The sequence below is a fragment of the Salvia splendens genome, chromosome 21, assembly GCF_004379255.2.
Source record: "Salvia splendens isolate huo1 chromosome 21, SspV2, whole genome shotgun sequence".
Taxonomy (NCBI): domain Eukaryota; kingdom Viridiplantae; phylum Streptophyta; class Magnoliopsida; order Lamiales; family Lamiaceae; genus Salvia; species Salvia splendens.
In genome coordinates this window covers 362,487-376,969 of record NC_056052.1, presented here as the reverse complement: position 1 = coordinate 376,969, position 14,483 = coordinate 362,487, and positions in this window count along the sequence as shown.

Below are 14,483 nucleotides of genomic sequence, written 5' to 3'. Positions count from 1 at the left end.
AGCTGTTTGCGGACTGCATTCAACGAGCTTTCTGTAGAGAGCTCCTGGCAGAATTCCATTTTGGAATGCCGAAATGACAAGTAGATCATTGAGATCATCTACTTGTAGGCATTCCTTGTGGAATCGTGTCATGAAGTCGCTAATCTTTTCATCGCGACCTTGACGTATGGAAAGCAGCTGAGCCGAAGTGATTCGGGTTTCTGCTTTCTGGAAGAACCTCCTATGAAAAGCATCCATTAGATCTCTGTAAGATCTAATGCTGCCTTGAGGGAGGCTATCAAACCACCTTCTTGCGTTCCCGATGAGCAGCTCGGGAAACAGCTTACACATATGAACCTCATTGAGACCTTGGTTCGCCATATTATACTGACAGCGTCCCAGGAAATCATGAGGATCCACTAACCCGTCATAAGTCACTGACGGAGTTCGGTAATTCTGTGGCAACGGAGTTCTGGTAATATCATCCGAAAATGGAGTCTTCAGCGCTCCATACATAGCGAATCCGACATCTCTACGGTATGGTGGAGATGGAGTTCTCCTGTGATTTCGGTAACAAGGAGGAGAATGAACATATCGGTGGTGAGGATTCTTTCTCCTGGAAGGTGCGACACTACTGCGGTAGTGGCTTTCATGTCTGGAGGGGGAGGGAGAATCCGCCGTTTTCTTCTCCGGCTTCTGGCTCTTTTGCAGGAATGTTAAGAACTCATCCTGCTTCTCAGCCAAGAACAACTTGACAGCCTCATTCAAAGCGAGCTGCTGGGGAGGCTCGGTGCGATGACTTTTTGAGTGGTTTGTTCTTTCACCGTGAGAACTGGAGGCAGATTTCTCCCGAGGCTGTTTTCCAGACCTACGGGCTGGACTAGCTTCCTCACGTTCATCACGGACGGAAGTATGGGTATTATGTGATCTGGTACGCATTTTTTTTGGTGGACAAGGATCAAAAACTCGCTTTTATCACAGTTTTGGTTCTCTGTTTCCCACAGACGGCGCCAGTGATGATGTGGCGAATTTTTGATGGGAATAAATGCAAGTAATAAACGATCACAACACGGAAAATTACGTGGTTCGATTTACTGAGGTAAATCTACGTCCACGGGAAGAAGAGAGGGCAAATTTGTATTGCTTGGTCTTGCTTACAGATTACAATACTGATTTGCTATAAGATTCAGGATCTAGAGAGCTTAACCCTGGTCTATCTGATCTAAGTTCTATTTATACATTCGAACTAAGATCGTGGTTTGCAGCCCTGGGAGAGGGGTTGATAACTGCTTAATACCACTAAATAGATCGTGGGTGTAATGGAGGTCGTGGAGATCCTGCATGGGTCCACTATCTCCTTGTTCGGTCGAATACTGAGACCGAACTGCTGAACTTTGCCGATCAGCTTTTGCCGATCTGAGAGTTGAGCTCGATTGGTCGGCTTTTACCGAGCTATAGGCTGTGACCGAACTCTTTGGTTGTGCCGAACTGATACTCTTTCTTCGGCTTTTACCGAGCTATAGGCTGTGACCGAACTCTTTGGTTGTGCCGAACTGATACTCTTTCTTGGGTTTTGGGCTGATGGGCCGTCACTGCTATTGGGCTCGCAATTATTGTTTAGTTGTTTAGTTCGTATCCCCATCATCAAGATTCTTCAAGAAAATGAGAAAATAAAGAGAATGAGATGAATCAAAGGTGAGGAAATGTGATTCAAAAATTGGGTTTAAATAGGTGAAATGGGAAGTGGAAGTGAACAGAAGGGAGACAGCCACAGTGCATCAGCCCACAATAAGTGTCTGATTTGTGAGATTTAAGATTGCTCAAATAATTGGTAGTTGAGATAATTATTTCATTAATTAAGATGAATACAAGTAATATTGACAAGGAGATGAGTCAGCAATGAGCATTCGTGGACATTAATGATATGTAAAATTGTCCACTGTTTTTGGAGGCAAGACAACCTGACGCTTGAGTTTGTGTAGAAAAGCTACCATGAGTAGTAGTAAAACTAGTGCCCGACGCAGGAAAAAACACAGGAGACTATTATTTCTTGTATTTTCACCTGGTCAATAATTAATATTCCCACTGTTCTGATTAAGATGTCACACTTATTAGGTATTGATTGTATTAATAGAGAGACAAAAATGAATTGAATATTAATAATAATTTACTTTTTTTTTAAATGAAACAAACTAAAACGGAAAATGAGACGGTTAATCATGCAAAAAAATCACAACAATAATAGGATATAATTTACTGTATAATTTTCATGTGGGTTGATGATTTGGCGAATTTTTGATGGGAATAAATGCAAGTAATAAATGAAGATCACAACACTGAAAATTACGTGGTTCGATTTACTGAGGTAAATCTACGTCCACGGGAAGAATAGAGGGCAAATTTGTATTGCTTGATCTAGCTTACAGATTACAATACTGATTTGCTATATGAGATTCAGGATCTAGAGAACTTAACCCTGGTCTACCTGATCTAAGTTCTATTTATACATTCGAACTAAGATCGTGGGGTTGATAACTGCTTAATACCACTAAATAGATCGTGGGTGTAATGGAGGTCGTGGAGATCCTGCATGGGTCCACTATCTCCTTGTTCGGTCGAATACTGAGACCGAACTGCTAAACTTTGCCGATCAGCTTTTGCCGACCTGAGAGTTGAGCTCGATTGGTCGGCTTTTACCGAGCTATAGGCTGTGACCGAACTCTTTGGTTGTGCCGAACTGATACTCTTTCTTGGGTTTTGGGCTGATGGGCCGTCACTGCTATTGGGCTCGCAATTATTGTTTAGTTGTTTAGTTCGTATCCCATCACCACCCCCCCCGAAAAGCGAAGTGAATCACTTCGGCATTTTGGATAAGTGTAAGGGGACGTGCTCTGCACGTGTCTGCATTAAATGTGACAGCAAATCCGGCCAGAGAATCCAGAAAAAGTGGGATTTGAAACGGTGCGACGAATTTGAAACGCCTCTGCGAATCTGATAAATATTTCCTTTCTTCATCATTGGAACACTTTTGCGATTATTTCTTCTGCATTCTCTCTCTTTTTCGTAAAATTTTCTTCCGCTTCTCCAAGAATTTCTTCAGAGACTTTCGACCATCAAAGAGTAAGAATCATGTCTTCTTCTTCGGAAACTGTTTCTGAATCAGGTAGTGGTAGGAAGGGGGGTAAGGGATCTTCTGGCCGGAAAAAGTCCGGGGAGAAGACGGTAGAATATTTTCACAGCATTTTGAGTAAGGATACTGTGATATCCTTACACGGAAAATATTTTCTTCCTGGGGGGTTAGTGGTGATTCCCGACGACATTCATAGGGCTAACTCGCCGCCGGAGGGTTATGCCACCGTTTACGAAGCCTGCTTAGAATGCGGGCTTCGTTTCCCTCTTCCCCCCGCCTTTGTAGAGCTTCTTGATTTTTTCCAACTTCCTTTAGGTCAGGTGACTCCAAATTCTTGGAGGCACTTATCGGCCTTTGCTGCCGAGCTGCGTAGACTAGAAAAGGATCTGTCTCTGAGGGCAATCCTTAATTTCTTTCAGTTTAAGAGAAAGGGATCCTGGTTTTACTTGATCCCTTTACAGCCCTTTAGAGCCTTCTGTAAAACCAAATGGCCGATGTGGAAGAATCGCTTCTTTTTTTACAATAGGACAGCGGCTCCGGACTTTTCCTGGAGAGGGCCGAAGTCCGTAATTCCTCATCCTCGGGTAGAACCGTTGGACGAGCTCGAGGGCGAGCTCAATAAGATTCCCATGATTAGGAAACAGTATTTGGAATCTGAGCTCGTCAAGGGTGACTTCGTGTTCGACTCCTCGTCTTCGGACGAAGAGACTGAGGGTGAGGATTTCTTTTTTATGCTTTACTGCTTTAGCGGCGAAAACTAACTTTGTTTTCTTGCTTTTTGGCAGTGAACATGCTAAGCAAGCTTGGTCGCAAATCCTCCGAATCAAAGGAGCCGGAAAAACAGAAAGCCACCAGCTCGGCGTCTGATGCCGAGAAGAATCCGAAGAGGCTGAAGACCTCTTCGAGTCAGTCTTCGGATCCAAAAAAGCCGGGATCGACCTCGGCAAGGGGGAAGGCGAAGACTCAGAAACCCCCAAAAGCGCCAGAGAGAGACATTGTCCAGGGGGGTTATGGATCAGGAGTGGTTATGGCCACTTCGGAACATATCTCTGAGCCCTTTTTATGGCCAAAGGACTTTGTAGAGGTGAATTTTCTTCTTGATTTTCTGGCTTTGCTTCTTTCCTATATTTTTTTTGTGGCCCCTCTGTTGACTTTTTCCTTTTTCCATTTTCAGAGGAACAATATGCTCTGCAAACTCGTCACAGTTGAACTCTCTAAAGCGTCCAGCGATTATGATGAGATGCAGAGGAATTTGAATGCTGCTCGTCACCAGGCCGAACAGGCTCGGGCAGACTTTGAGAGGGCAAGGGCCGCTATGATCTCGGCTCAGGATGAAGCCCAGCGTGCCAAAGACCAGCTCATCATCCAGAGAGAGCGGTCGAAACAGAGGGAGGCGGCTGCCGTGGTTGCTCAGGGGGAGGCTCTCCGTGTTTACACGGAGAAACTCTTTTTGAGCAATCAATTTTCGGCCCTTATCGGTGATCTGCTGAAATTGATGACCGATAATGTTGAGCAGGAACCCGAAGTCGTCTTGCCGCTGTATGGCCGAGAGATTGCAGCGCGTCTCCAGAGTCTGCCGCTCCTTGAGGAGCTTGCGTCTTCCTCGGTCCTGCTTTCTGCTGAACGAGTCCGTAGTTGCCGTGCTGACCGTGACGAGAACATGGAGGCCATCTTTGCCTCCTTGGGGCCTGTTTCTCCCGCTTCAATTTTCAAAGAAGAGGGTGAGCAGGAAAATGAGGCCGGCAAGGAGACCGAGCAGAAGGATCAGCAGACCGGCGACGGGCACGCCGAGCAAGAGGTGCAGCAGATCGGCGATGGGGGCGCCGAGCAGGAGGGAGGGAGGAGGGAGGCCGAGGCTGAGACCGAGGTCGACAAGGAGAAAGAAGCTGAAACCCACAGGGAAGCCGGAGACGAAACTGGCGGAGTATGATTTCGTCTCCCTTCTCTTAGTTTAGTTTCTTTCTTTCTATTTGTGAAATGGCCTTGAAGCCCTCCTTGTGTAAATTTTTTTCTTATGAACGAAAAAAAATTCTTCTTTCTACACTCGTGTCTTCCTTATAGCTTTTCTTAATCTCTTTTACTCCTATTGTGGTTTACTGCCTGCTCGGTAAACTGAAATGCCGAACTGACATAGCTGCTTCGTATTCTTAACTCTAAGGGGCTGGAGGTACTTCACTGGAAGCGGCTATACTCTTTGGCTTTAAATGAAGCTGAGAAAAAAGCTATAGATGACCAGATGAAGTATGATGAACTCTTGGCTCGTTTAGTGGAGCTGGAGTCCAACAATAAGGACTTAGAGTCCATAAAGAAAGATCTGGAGGCCGAGCTGAATACTGTCATCGCTGAGAGGACTGCATATGAAGATTTCATCTGCGGGCGCGGGGGAATGACTATATCTGAAGTTCAGAATCAAGTTGATGAACTGTGGGAGGAGCTTCATGTACTCCGGAAGAACAATGTGCTGGAGAGCTCGGCTTGCCAACAAGTTGTGAAATCATTGCGGCGCTTGGCTTCCCTGTACGACATCATTCTTTCCCGGCGTCCCTCAATCGAGAGATTCCTTAGCCGTTTCCCGCTAACAGATGCTCACACTCCAACTCATACCTCTAGTCCACTTACTCAGAATTCTACTCCAAATCAGCAACGGACTCAGGAGCAACCGGAAACGTCAAGACAAGAACGCCCTGAAGTTCGTAGAGGAGTTGTGAATATGAGTGAGCAAGATCAGCGAATGCTTCGTGAAGAGACTCTTCGCCGCCGAGGTGCTAGAACTTCCCGGACTCAGGGAAGAGGCGGTAGGTCGATCAGAGCATCTCGTCCACCTACTTATTCTTCAACTGCTCGTAACGCCCGAACTCAGCATCATGAGGATTTTTCGGATAGGTGGCTCAACTTTAGCAATCGTAGACAGTAGAATAGTCCTTTGTAATGGTGTAACGCATTCTCGTAGGGCAGCGGAATTGTATGCCCAACAAGACTTAGTAAATGAAATTTTTTCATTTCGCTTCTATCACTGCGTATTTACAGTTCAGCGATTTTTTATTTCATTTATTGTACTCGTCCTCGGTCTTATGAAGTAAACTCTTCTTTGACCGGACTTAGTTAGTGTCCTTATTTGGCGAGTTTTATCGCTTGGATTGGACTTTCCCTAGTTAACCGGAGTGGTTTTCGGCTTATTGCAGTTCGTTTCAGACGAATTGCTTGTTTCTTAAGCTGAATTGTGGAATCTTGTATCTTCCTTAGAAGCTTGGATTCACAATTGTCCTTAATACATGGTCTAAAAAAAGGGGATCGGCCTTTAAGGACCAATATACCTCAGTAACATTTATAAGAGACAAAACGCACATAGAGAGACAAATAAAAAGGACGAAAAAGGTTTTAATCTTTTAAAAAACGACAAGTATAAAGAACAATAAAAATATGAAAGCACATAACCCTAGGACCGAACTAGACACAAGACTGACCGGACCTTGTCTCTTACAAATAGAACTTCTTGAGGTTGGAAATATGCCATGTTCGGGGTACTTGTTCTCCTGACATGTGAGTTAATTTATAAGACCCTTTTCCCAGGACTTCTGACACCCGATACGGACCTTCCCATGTGGGTTCAAGTTTGCCCAGCTTTTCTGCTCGGCTTACTTCATTGTTTCTCAATACGAGATCTCCCACTTGAAACTGCAGCTTTTTCACCCTTTGGTTATAATACCGGGTTACTTGCTCCTTGTACTTGGCTTCTTTTATGAAGGCCAATTCTCTTCTTTCTTCGGCAAGATCTAGTTCGGCTCTCAGTCCGTCGTCATTCAGTTCTGTTGAGAAATTAAGGGTTCGGGGGCTGGGTATGCCGATCTCAACCGGAATTACGGCTTCAGTGCCGTACACTAGACTGTACGGAGTTTCACCGTTGGAGGTTTTTGGTGTAGTTCGGTAAGACCATAGGACTTGAGGAAGATTTTCTACCCATTGTCCTTTGGCTTGTTCTAACCGAGTTTTTAATCCTTTCACCAAAGTACGGTTTGTTACTTCCGTTTGTCCGTTTGCTTGTGGGTGAGAGACTGAAGTGAACCGCTGTTGAATATTCAACTCTTGGCACCAATTCTTGAATGTTTTGTCAGTAAACTGAGTCCCATTATCTGAAATGAGGATATGGGGTATGCCAAATCGGCAAACTATGTTCTTCCTGACAAAATCTAATGCCTTTGAGCTTGTTATCGTAGCTAATGGTTCAGCCTCCACCCACTTTGTGAAGTAATCCACGGCAACGATCAAGAATTTCATTTGCCGGGGAGCTTGTGGTAGTGGTCCTACTATGTCTATGCCCCATTGCATAAAAGGCCAAGGGCTTTGCATAGCACATAGATCAGTCTGCGGCGTCCTTGGGATATTTGCATGGATTTGGCATTTCGTACATTTCTTAACTAGCTGTACTGCTTCTTGTACCAAAGTTGGCCAATAATATCCCCATCTCAGAACTTTTTTAGCTAATGCTCTAGCTCCGATGTGGCTACCGCAAGATCCTTCATGAACTTCTCTAAGGATGTAATCCGTCTCTTCTGGTCCTACACATCGCAATAACGGTTGAAGGTAGGACTTTCTATATAGGACTCCTTCATGAAGTTCATACCGACGTGCTCCGCATGTGATTTTCCTTGCTTCTCTCTTATCCTCGGGCAGTTGTCCTTGATCTAGATACTTTAATATTGGCGTCATCCAGTTTGGTGAACTGGTTACTGAGTGTACTTCAGCTTCATCAATGCTTCTGTGCGGTAATTCCTCCACCTTTGAGCTCGGATATGAGGCCAACTTACTTAAAGTATCTGCTCGGCTATTTCCCGCTCTGGGAATGCGGATTATCCGAAAATAAGAGAAATTTCGGCTAATACTTTGCGCTTTGTCCAAGTATTTTTTCATCCTTTCACCACGGGCTTCACTTGTACCCAGCATGTGATTCACTATGACTTGTGAATCACAATGAATTTTGAGAGATTTGACAAGTAGACGTTGCGCTAACTGAAGTCCGGCAAGAAGGGCTTCGTATTCGGCTTCGTTATTAGTGGTTGGGAATAAGAACCGAAGTGAATAAGTTACTTCGTGTCCGTCGGGAGCGATAAGTAGAATACCAGCTCCACTTCATGTCTTATTCGAAGCTCCATCTACGAATCCAATCCAACAGTCCGGAGGCTCTACTTCGGGTTTCTGGGGCTGTGTTAGTTCATCATTGGTAGGATTTTTCTGTTCGGCAATAATAGGGATTGCCTGATCGAACTTTGCCTCTACAAGAAAATCTGCCAAGGCTTGTCCCTTGATGGCTTTCCGAGGTAGATATTCTATTGAATGTTCTCCCAACTCTATGGCCCACTTGGCAATTCTGCCTGATGCTTCTGGCTTAGTCAAAACTTGCCGAAGTGGAAGATCGGTTAAGACGCATACTTTGTGAGCATAGAAATATGGCCGCAGTCTCCTTGCTGCATTTACTAATGCCAGAGCAATTTTTTCCAGAGGTTGATACCTTGTTTCGGGACCTCTTAATGCTCGGCTTGTAAAGTAGATAGGACGCTGTTTTAGGCCTTCTTCTCGTACAAGCACCGCGCTAATGGTTTGATCTGATGCTGCTAAATATAAGAATATCACTTCGGCATCTGTTGGAGCAGAGAGAATAGGAAGTTCGGTTAAATAACTTTTGAGTTCGTCAAAAGCCTTTTTCTGTTCGGCTCCCCACTCAAACTTTGGTGCCTTCTTCAAAACATTGAAGAACGGCATTTGCTTTTCGGCTGCTTGGGAAAGGAATCTATTCAGTGCGGCTAGACATCCAGTTAGCCTTTGCACATCATGTATGGACTTCGGCATTGCCATGTTCTGAACAACTTGAACCTTTAGGGGATTTGCCTTGAGTCCTTCCTTTGAAACCCAACAACCCAGAAATTTTCCCGAATCTACCAAAAAGGTACATTTTTGGGGATTGAGTTTGAGGTTGGCTTTTTTGAGCACGTCGAGAGTGGATTTGAGATTGTTTTCGTACTCCGAAGTGCTTCTGCTTTTAACAACTATGTCGTCAACATATACTTCAACCTCTTTTCCGATCAGGTGCCGAAATAGCTTATCCGCCATCCTTTGATATGTGGCTCCGGCATTCTTTAAACCAAATGGCATCTTTTTATAAGCAAAAATACCGAAGTCAGTAATGAAAGCCGTTTTTGAAGCATCATTCTCATCCATTAAAACTTGGTGGTATCCTTTATACAAATCAAGAAAACAGAAAATTTCGAAGCCTATCAGAGCTTCTACTTTTTTATCTATGTTGGGAAGGGGGTAGCAATCTTTAGGACAGTGCTTATTTAGATCCGTAAAATCTATGCACATCCGCCATCCTCCTTCTTTTTTCTTGATCATCACAGGATTGGCCACCCAAGAAGGATATTTTACTTCAAATAATACATCCGCTTTCAGTAATTGGCGGACTTCGTCATGGATGACTTGATTTCTTTCTGCCGCAAAGAGTCTTTGCTTCTGTTTTATAGGCCGGACTGAAGGATCAATATTTAACCGATGTGTAATTACCTCGGGAGACACTCCAGTCATGTCCAACGGAGACCACGCAAAGACATCTTTGTACTCTTTGAGGAGCTGGATGGTCTTTTCCCGGAGTAGAGGTGTTCCCGCGAAACCGATCTTGACCGTTCTGGATGGATCATCTTCGTATAACTGAACTTTCATCGAGTTCGGCTCCGGTGTGACTTCGTTCATTTCGCCTGCCTCTGACTCCGGCTGCTGTGATTGCTATGCTTGATGGTGCCGATCTGATTGTTCGGCACTTTTAAGCGCAATCAGCAAACATTCTTTTGCTCTCTTTTGATCACCTCGGATGACTGCTATCCCTCATTTAGTGGGGATCTTGATTGTGAGGTGATAAGTAGAGCAAATGGCCCGAACTGTGTTGAGCCAGTCTCTTCCCAGTATAATGTTATACGGGGATCGAGCTTTTACCACAAAAAACTCGATCACCGTACTGGAGCTAGTAGGCGCTCTTCCTACCGTAATCGGAAGGCTGATAATACCTTCAGGGCGGGTGTCCTCCTGGGCGAAACTTTTCAGAGGAAGTGGGGCCGGACTGAGCCGAGCTGGATCCACTTCCAGTTTATCAAAACATTCTTTAAAAAGAATGCTAACCGACGCTCCTGTATCCACAAACACTCTGTGGATCAGTTTGTTTGCCACTCCAGCTTGAATGACAATAGCGTCTTGATGAGGAGAAATGGACGGGATGGGATCTGCATCTGAAAATGTAATTACTTCCTCCTTCTTCAGCCTTTTATGTGTTGGCTCCTCTCGATTGAAGCCTCTGCGCTCTGATTTTAGAGACGATTTAGTCTTCCCGGCTGGGAGAGCGTCAATAGTCTGGATTACTCCATCATATTGCGGCTCGTCATCGTCTTCGGGATCCTGTTGCCTTTTAGGATCCTGAGGAGCGCAGTTCGCACTTCTCTGTTTCTTATTCTTTTTCGGCGGCTTGCTTTGGTATTTTTTTAACGTCCCTGCTTTCACAAGAACATCAATATCTGCTGCCAAATTTCGGCACTCCTCGGTATCGTGACCGTGGTCTTGATGGAAGGAGCAATATTTATCCTGACTTCGGTGCGTGGCCGATTTCGTCATCGGCTTTGGTTTTTCGAACATATCAGAATGCAGTTCGAAAATTTCCGCTCTCGACTTGTTCAATGGTACGAACTGAGCGGGTGGTTTCTCAGGATTGAGACGTGGTCCCAATCTGTCTTGTACCGGTGCCCTTTGAATTCTTTCAAAAGGAGTTCGGCGAGGATGTCCCTGATCGCTATGATCGGGCTTCCTCTTGTCTCCTCTGGAAGAGCTGTCTAAAGACCGTTTTCGACGGTCTGCCTCATCAGCACGAGAAAACTGGTCCGCAATGTCCCACATCTCTTGAGCTGTTTGCGGACTGCATTCAACGAGCTTTCTGTATAGAGCTCCTGGCAGAATTCCATATTGGAATGCCGAAATGACAAGTAGATCATTGAGATCATCTACTTGTAGGCATTCCTTGTGGAATCTTGTCATGAAGTCGCTAATCTTTTCATCGCGACCTTGACGTATAGAAAGCAGCTGAGCCGAAGTGATTCGGGTTTCAGCTTTCTGGAAGAACCTCCTATGAAAAGCATCCATTAGATCTCTGTAAGATCTAATGCTGCCTTGAGGGAGGCTATCAAACCACCTTCTTGCGTTCCCGACGAGCAGCTCGGGAAACAGCTTACACATATGAACCTCATTGAGACCTTGGTTCGCCATATTATACTGATAGCGTCCCAGGAAATCATGAGGATCCACTAACCCGTCATAAGTCACTGACGGAGTTCGGTAATTCTGTGGCAACGGAGTTCTGGTGATATCATCCGAAAATGGAGTCTTCAGCGCTCCATACATAGCGAATCCGACATCTCTACGGTATGGTGGAGATGGAGTTCTCCTGTGATTTCGGTAACAAGGAGGAGAAGGAACATATCGGTGGTGAGGATTCTTTCTCCTGGAAGATACGGCACTACTGCGGTAGTGACTTTCATGTCTGGAGGGGGAGGGAGAATCCGCCGTTTTCTTCTCCGGCTTCTGGCTCTTTTGCAGGAATGTTAAGAACTCATCCTGCTTCTCAGCCAAGAACAACTTGACAGCCTCATTCAAAGCGAGCTGCTGGGGAGGCTCGGTGCGATGACTTTTTGAGTGGTTTGTTCTTTCACCGTGAGAACTGGAGGCAGATTTCTCCCGAGGCTGTTTTCCAGACCTACGGGCTGGACTAGCTTCCTCACGTTCATCACGGACGGAAGTATGGGTATTATGTGATCTGGTACGCATTTTTTGGTGGAAGAGGATCAAAAACTCGCTTTTATCACAGTTTTGGTTTTCTGTGTTCCCACAGACGGCGCCAGTGATGATTTGGCGAATTTTTGATGGGAATAAATGCAAGTAATAAATGAAGATCACAACACTGAAAATTACGTGGTTCGATTTACTGAGGTAAATCTACGTCCACGGGAAGAATAGAGGGCAAATTTGTATTGCTTGATCTAGCTTACAGATTACAATACTGATTTGCTATATGAGATTCAGGATCTAGAGAACTTAACCCTGGTCTACCTGATCTAAGTTCTATTTATACATTCGAACTAAGATCGTGGGGTTGATAACTGCTTAATACCACTAAATAGATCGTGGGTGTAATGGAGGTCGTGGAGATCCTGCATGGGTCCACTATCTCCTTGTTCGGTCGAATACTGAGACCGAACTGCTGAACTTTGCCGATCAGCTTTTGCCGACCTGAGAGTTGAGCTCGATTGGTCGGCTTTTACCGAGCTATAGGCTGTGACCGAACTCTTTGGTTGTGCCGAACTGATACTCTTTCTTGGGTTTTGGGCTGATGGGCCGTCACTGCTATTGGGCTCGCAATTATTGTTTAGTTGTTTAGTTCGTATCCCATCATGGGTATTTGCCTATAAATTGATAATCTTTCATTAGTTCGGATTTTGCATACCAACTTTCTGATTAGCATGTGATTAAACTATTAATTTGTTCTGAATTTGAGACCGGTCAAATTTTGACATTGATATTGCTTAATGACTTACGTAGTGACACTATCAGACTTCTACTAAAACACATTATAGGCAGGGAAACTACGTCATATTATACTAAATTAAATAATTGTTGTACTTGTTTTTTATTTCTCGCTGTTTTCCTTTAATTCCATTATGTCTTAATATAAAAAAATATAACTTAGAAAATGAAAATGATTTCATTCAGTATAATACAACGATGTTCGGCTGCATACTTCCTAAAATAGATGTCATTTGGTTGACAGATAGCGCTGCGAAGTAAATGGTCAAGCTACATGAGTATGGAATCTTGATTTTATGCAAATATAGAACAAATCAATAATTTAATTTCAAAATTATATTGTATTAATAGTTCAATAATTTATGGAGATAATTTTAAAGCTGACATGCAAAATTAAAATTTAAAGAAAGATTAAAAATTTACAGATAAATTATACTTTTACGCACTAAAATAGGCCCAATACACTTTGAATCATGAATTCCCATCATAGATAAAAAAATGTTTTCCAAGTTGCAAATGTTTGAGTCCACAAGTCAGGTTTGACCTTAATTAAATTCATTTCTGTCCAGAGACAATTTGAGAATATATTTTAATTCCAACAGGAAATGCTAATTAAACTTTATCAAAATTTTGATTTATTTGACACTTGTGGTTTGAGCACATACATCAGATTCTCATGAGATCAAAATCACAAAGCATCAAGGGTTTATTTATACAGTAAATATATATTTTCAGATTTTAGTGGGCTAGCAACATTAAGCACTGGACTTGTAAGAAAAAATCGGTTAATTGGGCCTATTGATTAATACTATCAAAAACCTTTTAATTTGGTGGACTCATGGACATGTAGTAGTGGGCCGAAAATTATATACTCGTTTTATTACAGAAGCTCAATTCATCTCAGAGCGAGTGTCAAATAAACGAAAAGAAGGAACATAATATAAAGAAAGCCAATGTGCCACTTTGCATCGACGGCTCCTCGATGGCGACACAACATCAACTATTATGTAGGCTCCTACTTGGTCCTTATATAATTATTTATCGAACTCCAAATAAAAAATCTTATATATTGGATGCATCTCCTCAACTAAATATGTTTAAGAGTGAACGTTTATTCCTTGTTGGAAGTGTAAAAATGTTTGATGTAATTTGGTTAAAGGGTGAATTGTTTCACCCTATTTCAATTCTTCCTCTCCACAAGTTCACAACAGTTATTTTTCTTAGTTTCAATTTCTCTTCAATTGATGCTAATATTTTCTGCCAAATTCAGAACAATCCTGACTCTGATTTCATTTATTCACATTGCAAAAATTCAAGAACAAAATCAACAACATACAAAAGCATAGTTGACTACTATATATTTTAAGGGCGTGCTTTGTATCCAAGGTAAGATTTGATTGAATAGGATAAGGACGATGAAAATAAATGCGGATAAGAGTGTTAGCAAAAATATATATCAGCTAATTTGTTTGCATTAATTCTGTCCTTATCCAACTCGAGTGTTTTGCAAAATTATTGTTAATTCAAATATGAGGTGTTTAATATTATTGTCCTTTGCATTCATTTGAAATTTGAAACATATTCCACCCTAAAATCTTGCTAAGGAACAAAACAAAAGAAATAATAGCAAGCTCAATCCATTGTTTTCCTATATAAAAGACAAGCCCAAAATAAAATACAATATGAATGAAAAAAAAAACAAAAAGAAATGATAGCAAGCCCAATCATAAGTAGAGTATAATGAGTTAATTAAACAACAAATAAA